Consider the following 11,419-nt stretch of genomic DNA (forward strand, 5'->3'; position numbering starts at 1 on the left):
AATAACTGTCATAGGCCCGGTCCAGACGGGCATGATAGGGCACCCTCGTCAACATGTGAGGGGTGGTGCTTCTAGATGCCCCTCGCTCCTCGCAAATGATGAGGGCATCAAAATGGTGGCACCCTGTACAAATGGGCACTGCCATCATTACATGACGGATGCCTAGCGTCCACACGATGCAAACCCATTATGACATCGCGAGTGTGCCATTGGCGCACTGCAGCGTCATAATGGTGTCACAAGAAGATGCCGCGTTTTATGGGTTCTTTTTGCTCCGCGGCGAAGTCCCACAGTCTAGAGGCTGCGACTTCCCCGTGGACCAAAGCTGGGTGCCAGGAGACGGTCCCGTCTTAGGCACCAAACTGAGGCAACCATTCGTATCCCACAATTGTCCAGATTTGGCATCGTTCTGGGGTATTATGGGGCAACAGCATCCACAAAAAATGGTTGCAACTTTTGAGAACTACATCTGCTAATAAGGCAACAAGATTGGGAGGTCTGTTGCCTTTTCTGAAAGAATCTTCATGACTGAAGTTGGAAGCAGGACACTGGACTAGATGAACACTTGGTCTGATCTGCTGTGCCTTTTAAATACTTTAAAATATTTTTAAAAGCACACAAACCCCTCTAAGGCAAGCCTATGATATGTACATTGCTTTTGGGTTGAAGGTATGAATGCTCCTTGTTTCTTTCACTGTTGGTTTTTTAAAAAAAATTGAGTGAATTGTTAATTTTAATTGGTTTATGGTTCTGTTCTCATTGAGACAAAATTTTAATTTGAAAGTGTCTTTCAAATTGGTCATCTATCAACATGCAGATTTGGAAAGTAAATTGTGTTTGTCCTTGTAGGCTGTCGAGGAGTTGTGAACTACAAAAGTCTGCAGAAACATTTGAAGCAGGGTTTTTGGGAGGTGGTGTGTCTCATGGAGTTTTGTGCCCTCCCCTCCCATGTGCTGATCTTCAGTACTTCATATGATGCTTGCATATCACTGAAAAAGGCTGACTCTTTTTGTTAAGCTTGGTGTGTTGTCATCATAGTTAGCCTGTTGCCAGGGTAGCAACTGCTGCACAATAACTGGGCAGCGGATGGGAACATACATCAGCATTCAAGAACTAACTTTGATCTCTGGACTATCTTCCAGGAAGGATTTAGAGGAGCTGTGGACTCCTGGTAGCAGAACAGTGTGCCCCACATGCTCACCTAAATCCTTCCTGGCTGGCTAGTGCCCTGTCCTTGGCATCCTTAGTTTAACAGAGTCATGCCCAGTGATCAGCTGCGTGCCATTGAGCTCAGCCTTTCCCGCAAAAGGAACAGTGTGAGTAACTGTAGTGAGCAGCTAAAAGGGGCAAGGCAATTGGCAGCAGATGCTGCTAATGTCAAAAGCTTCACAACAGGATTTGCCAAGCCATGTCTTCAACTCCCCCAGCTGTGTGCAGCTGTAGCCGAGCTTTCCACAACAAGCATTTTTCAATTGGAAACTAATTTGGCGGAGATCCTTTTCTCTGCTCTGAATTTTAAGTTGTCTAGCGGCTGTTGAATGAATGCTGGAAGGACCGTCATTTTGGTCTTGAGCTTTGTGGAACACTGCTGCCCTTTTTTCAGCTGAAGTGTTTTAATCTGTCCCTCGCTGCAAAACGACATTGTACAGCATAGCCAATATTCTGTTTTCATATTTTAATTACATTGAGGTAGAGATCGCCTTTCTCCTAGAACAAAATAACACTCTGAAAACTGATTGATTCAAATAAGTTTATTTTATTTTGTTTTTCAAAGGTTGAAAATAATTCAGTGGGGTGCCTTTGATGGAAGACAATCCCAGAGCTTTGGGGAAAACAATAGGGTTTTTTGGACTGAAGCTCCTAGCACCACGGTCAGTCAGGTTGCTTGTCTGCACTAGAGTCTATGATTCATTAAATCCTTTCTCATCTGTCTTCCACAAAGTTTTAGTCCAAAAAAGTAACTTTTCCAAGTTCTTGTCAATCCAAAGGGAGCAGACAGCATCTCCACTGTCCTAGATGAAAATAATTGCTTATAGAATAATAGAATCATAGAGTTGGAAGAGGGCCACCAAGTCCATCCCCCTGCCATGCAGGAATACACCATCAAACCACCCTGACAGGTAGCTATTCAGTCCTTGTTTAAAACCTCCAAAGGAGGAGACTCCACCATACTCCGAGGAAGTGTGTTCCACTGTTGAACAGCTCTTACTGACAGGAGGTTCTTCCTAATGTTCATAGAATCATAGAATTGGAAGAGACCCCTAGAAGGGCCATCCAGTCCAACCCCCTTCTGCCATGCAGGAACTCTCAATCAAAGCATCCCCGACAGATGGCCATCCAGCTTCTAAACCTCCAAAGAAGGAGACTCCACTACACTCTGAGGGACTGTGTTACACTGTCAAACAGCTCTTACTTCTTACTCGGGTTGTAATCCTGCCTCAATTCATCTGGGAGAGGCGGGAAAATATAAATAAAAATTTTATTTTATTATTGTTACTGTATTACTAATGTTGAAGTGGAATCCCTTTTCCTGTAGTTTGAATTACTCCAGGTCCTATTCTCTGGAGCAGCAGAAAACAAACTTGCTCCATCCTCAGTGTGCAATCTTACAATGCTACATGTAACCTGGGTTAATGGAAAATAAAATAAAATAAAAATAAAATGAAATAAAAATAAAAATAAAAAACAAATGTCATATTAAAGCATGGTTCCATTTCAATGTAATCATATAATATAGGGGCTTTCCAGACCGGTGTTTGTGCCACCCTGGATATGTGCTAGGGTTGCCCGAGGGCAGCGGTGCCACCAAATGCCCCGCAACCACAGCATGTCGCAGCGGCGTGAGAATGGCGGCGCCCTGTATACATGGGCACTGCCATTATGACGTCATGGCTGCGCTGCAGCCAAACAACGCGGTGTGATCGTGACGTCCCCGCAACGCTGCAGATGCTTGGGGCATCCTTTCAGCATCATGGGAAGGAGTTCCGAAATGGCGCTCCTTTTTGCCGCACCCATCGCTGGCGCGGCCTTTACACAGCCCCAAGGACACCCCTTTCCAGGCTGTGGGGAAGAAGCATTTTGCCACTTCCCCAAGGCCTGGAGAAGCGGCGGATTGGGGCCTCTGGGGCTGCCGCTGCAGATGCCCAGGCCCCAATCCAGAGGGGAAAGGGGCGGGTGCAGGCCGCCTCAAAGGGGCGGTCTGTATCCCGCCCTTGTTATCTAACTGAAGTCCTACATCTCAGGTTTTGTGCCATGGCTTAAACATATTCCTAATACCACATTTTTCCAATCTTTTCCCATTTAGTCTCAAATTCTTGGTTTGATTTCCCTGTGGTATACATAGTCAGTCTGTCCATTGTTAGCAACTCATGTACTCTTAGTTTCCACTCTTCTATAGAGGGCATTTATCGTTGACTTCCAATATCTGGCATAGACCATGCATGCAGCTGTAATCATATATAGGATTACACTTATTTGATTATGAGATAATTTAGCTTGTATCACGTCCACAATGTTTAATAGGAACAATTCTGGATGGAGAGGGATGTTTATTTTAAAGATTTCTTGTATTATTTTATGTCTACTTTGCCAATATTTTTTGACCTTTACGCATTGCCACCATACGTGGCGCATGGTTCCAATTTTGTCCTTGCATTTCCAACAGTTACCATCGGAATGCGCTTTCATCTTGGATAGTCTGGAAGGGGTTAGATACCATCTGTGTAGGATTTTTAGATAATTCTCTTTTGACGTATTACATTTAGTAAACTTCTGATTATATTTCCAGGAATGCTCCCACATTTCTAAAAGTACTGGTCTGCCTATATTTTGCATCCATTTAATCATGGTTTCTTTGACGGATTCTTCTTTCAGATCAATATCTAACAATGATTTATAGGTTTTCTTAATAAATCCTTTTACGCCTCCCAATAGTATTTTATCAAAATCTTTCCATTCTGTCTCTCTTCCTACATTTTTGATATCTTTTCTGAAATCTTCTCTTAATTGGATATAATGTAACCAGTCTATATTTATACCTTCTTGTTCTAATTGTTCTTTTAATTTAATTTTAATTTCCCCCGTTGTATCTATCAAGAGGACATCATATTTGATCTGCGTATTGGCTCCCTGATATTCTCATTTATGAAAGGCTTCCTGTGAAGAGGCCCACCTCAGGATTTTTGAATAAAACCTTTTTTTATACGATTTCCAAACTTTAAATAAAACTTTCCTAATACGGAGAGAATTAAATCCTTTATCTGGTTGAGGGGGGTCATAACATAGGTGTGCGTGCCATCCTTGTTTCATTTTAATTCCTTCTAGTTCTAGCGATTTTGGGTTATCTAATGGCAGGCAAGCCATTCCTGAAAGAAGTATTGTTCACTTGAGGGCAAACCATGGGACTAATGTAGCATGCAATTTTGCCTCAAAACTCTTTATTTCTTGTGCTAGGTGTTCATATGCATTATTTCTGACAGACTACCTGTTGTTAACCCCAAGGAGAGTCAATATTGTTTTTATTATTATTATTAAAGACCTACAGAAAAATCTATTCTCTATTTCCACTGGTTTACAATCAAGGCTTTGGTTGGTTACATGTATTTTGTACTGACAATGTGTGGGCAGTGAATAGAAATTTGCAAGACAGAAGCTCTTGCTTCTCATTGTGTCATTTAAAAAAAAGTTGGACACAGGGAGACATCAGGATTTTTGTGGGTTTCATGGAGGCACACACATGCTACTTTCCTGCTTCCTCTAGCTGCTGAATTGTACCCACAGAAAAATGTTATATCCCTTAAAATACACAGTGTAGTTTTGTGCTCTGCATTACTCCTTCTGGAATGTGTCTAAGAAAACAGAAAACCACAGGATAAAAATACAGTTGGCCACTAGGCAACAGTAATTGACACAGTGAATTCCTGTCTTTGCACAGATCCATTTTCCTATCTAGGAGGTATTTTCTTTTTCTTGTTTTCTCTACAGGAAATAAAGGAACCTGCTTTACAGGGGCGGGGGCAGGGACGTAGCTAGGATTTTAGGAAGGGGGGGTCCAGACTAAGTGCCACCATTATAATGGGGCTTGAGTGCGGCGGCGCAGCAGCACACACCATTCATTTTTCTAATGGAAGGGGGGGTCCGGACCCCCAGATCCCCCCCCCCCGGCTACGTCCCTGGCGGGGGTGGGGGCTGAAAGGTTTTTGGCCCAACCAAGAAGGAAAAGTCCTACAGCCATTTAACCTACAGTACATGCTATTCCACATATTCACCATGAAGTTCAATGCATTTTTCAGGTTTCTTTAACCCTTCCAAAATAAATTCTGATGTCTGGGCACTGAAATACTGCTCTGCTGCTGCTATCACTATTGAATCATTTGAAAAATTCCCTCCTTTCAAACTCTTTTAAAGGTTTTGAAATAGTTAGAGCAAGATCTGATGAGTAGAATGAATGGTCTGTGAAACCCTAGATTCTTCAAACTATCCATCGTCTTGCCAGCCCTATGAACAGGTGCACTGTCCTACAAAAAGAGAACACCTTTCCACAATTTCCCTTACCATTTTCCTCCAGTGCCTCCTTTGATTGGTACAGCAAGCTAGATTCATTGGGGCCCGTTACAAACGGGCCTTTAAGTATTGATTCAGTCCGTACTAGGGTTAAAAAGGGGCGACACTTCCAGACACCCCTAACCCTAGTACGGACTAAGTCCGTACAAAATGGCGGCACCCCTTCCACATGGGGGCTGCTGTGACGATGTCACGACCGCGCCGCCTCTATACGGGGCGGCGCGGATGTGACATCATCCCTCCACGCCAGGGCGCTTAGTGCGCCCTTTGTGCTGAGCAGGAAGGAGCTCCGTTTCAGAGCTCCTTCCTGGTTTGCGTCGCACAGCCTTCACACGGCTGCGCCCAGTGACGCAAGGGAGAAGGACACCGCGGGGTGTCCTTGGGGCTTGAAGCTCCAAGGATACCCCTTTCCAGGCCGCGGGGAAGCGGCCTTTTGCCGCTTCCCGGCCCGGAAAGCGCTGGACGGGGCCTTAGCGGCTGCTGCTCTGACCACTGAGGCCCCGATCCGGCAGGGAAAGGGGGGGTACAGGCCCACGCTTTTTGGTGGTCTGTAACCCGCCATAGTCCTCAAAATGCCTTGCTTATCCTAAAAAACTGTGGCCATGATCTTTCCTTATGCCTTTGAATTTCTTCACCATGACATTGACATTGCAAGAAGTGTTGTTTGAGATCATAGAAATTGTAATCCATCAGCATCTAGAGATCCACATCTAGAGACTTCCTCACCACGTATTAGCACTAAAGTGACCACATGAAAAGACAACAGGGCTCCTGCACCTTTAACAGTTGTGCAGGAATAACTTGTCATGTAAGCTTCACTTGTTGAAATCCTTTCTTCTGCATAAGTAGTAAAACTACAGGAATTTTACAAGTAGTAAAAATACAGTAATTCCTATACTTGTAGTCATACTAAATAGCAGGCAGTTTGGCTTCCTGTTCCTTGATAAAGTTCAGATCCATTTATAGAAAGCAAGAAGGTGTAGCCAGTTTCTGGGTTCTGGATTCTGAAAGATGAATTTGATACCTGTATTAAGCAGAGTGCAGCATTACTATATGGTTCACGTTAATATGGGGGAGGGGGACATGGTGATAAAGTAGATGAATAGGAATGCATAAAATTTACTTGATTTCAAACACTTTCTTGCCTCGAAAGAGAGGTGATAATTTGAGCTGCTCCTTCTGATAGACTGGTAGTCACAGGATTATGGGAGATGCAGTAAAAAAAAAAGAGTCCATAAAAAAAAAACTCTACTAAAACTTCCGTCAATGTATTTGATTTCAGACACTCTCTTGCTTTTGACCAAATGGAAAAATGCTGATATTCTGAGCTGCAGCTCCTGATAGACCCATGGACCTATGGGTTTATGGGTGATGGAATAAAAAAGAGGGATTCCATCCAAAAAAAGCTACTCTCCTTCACATTATAGGCCCGGTACATACCTTGCATTATGTCCGGCTGGCGGTGGCATTTTTTCCTGCGGAGGGAAGCCGCAGCCACCAAACCGCAAGGCTTTCGTCCGCAAAACCTTTTACGTCCAAGTGCGCCAAGTTACTCTGTGTTGAATTTCATTTTGTTAGCTTTGGCCCAGCTTTCTTGTCTATCCCTCTATTCCTTCATCCAAGTCATTGATAAAGATGTTGAATAGCACTGGACCCAGGACAGAACCCTGTGGCATCTTACTAGTCACTTCTCTTAGTACAGAAAACATTGCTAGGGATTCTGTATGGTGTGGGATGGGAGGAGGTCGATGGGAGGGGCGACATCATGAGTCACTGTGCATATCAGCTATAGATAGTTTAGCCACTAGGCTGTAAAAGCACGTAACATTTCTTCAAGTCTTCATGAACCCCATGTGAGGACATTATGCCCCTGGGGGTCTGTGGACTTGGTTGTTGTTGTGTGCCATCATTTCCGACTTATGACAATTCTAAGGTGAACCTATCATGCGGTTTTCTTGACAGGATTTGTTCAGTGGAAGTTTGCCATTGCCTTCTCCTGAGACTGAGAGCCTGTGACTTGCCCAAGATCACCCATGGGTTTCATTTCTGAGCTGGGAATCTCAGAAACTCTAGTCTCTGTAGTTGTAGTCCACCAGTCCAACTACTAGACCACACTGGCTGGCATTATGCCCCCCACCCCCCGGGTTTGTGGAGTACATGTTAAGAAAGGCTAGTTTATGCTTTTCACTTTTGTATATTGTGCACGGTATGTTTGTTTTCATTGTTGTAAGTTGCCTTGAGTCTCACACTGGGGCAAAAAGTTGGGAAATAAATAAATACACTATATAATAAATAAATGAATAAACCATCAAAACAGTTGTACTTGTAAATCATAGAATGCAAAATAAAGCAGTGAATGTTTAGAAGTTTTGAGAAGGGTCAGGTTGGGTTATTTGTTATATTGCAATGGAAGATCTTACATGTAAGCAAGAACTCATAAAGCCAAGAAGTATGACTTAGTTTTATTTATATAATTTTAATAAGCCAAAACAGAAGTGGCGATTGTCACGTGGCTCTTTCTTAGTTATTTTTTTTAACACAAAGAAAATAGCAAGTGGGCTATGGTGGGTTTGGTGAGGTGGATGAGACTATGAGGGTGAGAGCGCACTGATCCTTCCCAGTGGTTCTAATGATCTAGGCCCTATCAGTAGGCAATGAAGTGGTCTCCTTATTGGGCAGTGGATGCTGGGAGGTGCTAGCAAGATGTTGGAGGATAGAGTTGAACACCATGTAGCCTGCCCTGAGTTCCTGACGCCATGGAGAACTTCCTTAGAAAACTTCCTTAGAAATTCAATGCTCTCAACCTAACAAAAGAGCCTTTGGCTTCACAAAGGACTAAGGCAACTTGGATCTCAAGGGAAGCATCTCTTTTTTGTCTTTCTAATGGAATTTAAAAATTCTTTATGAAGTACTCACATGAGCAGAAGGAGGAGGGAGCAGCCTGCATTGATGCCCTTCCAGAAACACCTGAACTGAGAACAGAAACATCTCCAAAATGTTGGCCTGTGACTGATGTCGTATTTCTTCTTCTTTTTTCTCCTGTATGATTTTTAACATCTTTGCCTGATGAAGAAGCTAGTGGAGCTTCAAAAGCTTGCAGCATATATTTTGTGCATTTTGGTTGGCTAATAAAGGTATCACTCTTTTGTGGATTTTGGATGTTACTGTTCTTTGATAAATGGTCAACATGGTTATGCCTGGATATGCTGACTTCCATAGTTAGCCTGCTCCTTTATAACGGAGAGTATTGTTTTATCACCAGTGTTGAAGAAAGAATCAGCTACCGACCTGTTAATTGGTTTTGCACATGGATAGGAATGTTGTCCTTTGCCTTAGGTGAAAAAATTTCCTGACCTAGCTTTGGCAATTTGAACAACCTGAGCCTGCTCCTCACAATCTGAGGCTATTGCTTCCAGCAGGCCATTGCCTTCCAGTGAGCATAGCAGGTATAGACTGTGTGTGTTTGTGAGTGTCCAGTCCAGGGCCTGTGACAAATTTATGCACAAATAAAGTAATCAGAAGTTTTAAGCACTCACAGTATGTGATAACCAGCAACTATACAGACACACAATAGAGTATGTTAGAAGAATGACTTTATTTCGATAATGCTGTAAGGCATCTTAAACTTGACATAGGGCCTCTACAGACAGGTGGCTGAATGCCACACTTATCTGCCCCAGATGGAGGCTGCGGCAACCACAGGCCATGGCCTCCAAGAGGAGCAAAAAGAAGCCCTGAAAAGGGGCTTCTTTTTGCGTCGGGGAAGGGGCATCTTAGGCGCACCCTTCTGCACAGCGCCGTTTGGACGCTGCACTTGGCACGCGTCATCATGGCATGTGCCTTATGGAAAGGTGCATGCCAAGATGGTGTCCAGGCAGTGTGTTGAGGGCTCAGAGCATGCGGATGCTCAGCCCTCAACGCGGATACAGATCAGCAAAAGTGCTGGTCTTTACAGCCCCATAGCCTAGGAACTTGGGAGGTCTCAATTTTGGAGGGGCAAAAGTGTGAAAGATGTCACCCCCCCCCCAGTCCCACCTCTTTGCCAGCTTGTTATTTTGTTAAGTGACAAGGGAAACCCTTTAAATACATGTTTCCACCTCAGCTTTAGAGACTGTTGCTGTTTTGTGCTACACAGTTAAATTAGTCCTGAGGTGTAATAAAAACAGCAGGCTTCTTAGAACAGGACAAAAATGTGCCCTCCATATAACAGCTGTCATTAAAAATAAGGTATCTGGGTATTAGATGTACAAGAAGCATGCTAAAGCTTGATGTGAAAAAGCCTGCAAACAAAACATTCTCTGCTCAGCTTGTAGTGCTGCTTTAATTTACTCCAATTTATTTTTAAAGAACCCTAGGAAGATTACTTAGCTGGAGCTTTATTCCACTTAAATAAAAAAAAACTACTTATACTCCAAGAATTATTTTATATGTGTCGTGGTGATTTTTGTGGTATGTTTCCCACGTGCCAAACAGGAACTTTTCAAAGGAATGATTATATGGTAAACCAAATGCTTTGTGCACAGAAGAGCATAGGTGCAATCCCAAACATCTGCATCTATGGCTGGGACAGACCCTGCCTAGGTGCTGTCAGTCAGTGTAGAGCTGGGGTAAGCTGAGCTTTGGTCTGCATTTCTCATAAGCCTTAGCCAGCATGACCATTGGTTAATACCCTCCCCCCCCCCCCCCCCCCCCCCCCACAAAAAAAACACCATGATGTGATGTAGTTTTGGCAGGATTGGGCTTATCCTGCCATGATTATTGTGCTGGGGAACCATATTATGAATCATGTGTATGATCCAGCTGTTATGTATGGTATTATATTGTGTATAGTTTCAGCTGGAAGGTATGATATTTGGTCATGATACTTCACTTAGATGTTTTGTTTTGTGTGACCATGCTGGAGAATGACAAGAGTATAAAGAAGCATTTACACCAGGTGTGCTGATATGTGGTAATAATGTGTACTGATATGTATTTGATACCAAAGTGGTCATCTGAGGCTTTGTATAGAACTATTAGGTTTGTTGATATATGGAAGCTTTTGATATATAGTCGCCCCTCAACTTGCGGATCTCGGATCCACGACCTTGAAAGTCTATGGAGGGGTGACCTCTGCTATTTTTAATGGGGTGCATCCGCACATGCATGGGCACCCCCCCCCCCCCGTTTAAGCCTATGGGGATTAAATATGTGTGAGCCTTTGTTTTTGCGGTGGAGGGGAAGAGTTAAACTAGTTCTGAAAGGTTTTGACTCTTCTATCTGATGCCAGTTCTAGTTGTTTACATCCTTTCTTTATTTTATGCTGTGTTGGTATGTAAATTGGTTTCATGTTATATTATGCATTAAATAAAACTGACTAGTGTATTTTAAATCTGTGAATGCTCAAGTTCTGTTGTCCTCAGTGGCAGTACATGCACACAGCCGTGCCATCATTAGGGACAGCCCCTTTGTCCCCAGTGGTAATGCAGCTGCATTAAGGACAACAGGATTTAATGGTGGTGTGTGCATATGCTGCCATGGGACAACAGGGCTGTCCCTAATGGTGGCATGAGCACATGCATGCACTGCCATCGGGGACAGTGCAGGCTTGCTGTTTGCGGATGCTTTGATCCATAGATGGCAAGTCCACAGATACCGAGGGGTCGACTGTAATTTATTTATTTAAAACATACTGAACTGGAAGTAAATCCTAGTAAACTCAGGTAAGCATATATAGGATCGACTAATTCACCTTTAAAATGGGGGTTTCTTGGCAGGATTAGTTCAGAGGTGGGTTGTGTTGCCTTCTTCTGAGTCTGAGACAATGGCGGGTTATAGACCGCCCATTTGGGGCAGTCTGCACCCGCCCCTTTCCCCG

Source organism: Sceloporus undulatus, chromosome 9 (assembly GCF_019175285.1).
Source record: "Sceloporus undulatus isolate JIND9_A2432 ecotype Alabama chromosome 9, SceUnd_v1.1, whole genome shotgun sequence".
Taxonomy (NCBI): Eukaryota; Metazoa; Chordata; class Lepidosauria; order Squamata; family Phrynosomatidae; genus Sceloporus; species Sceloporus undulatus.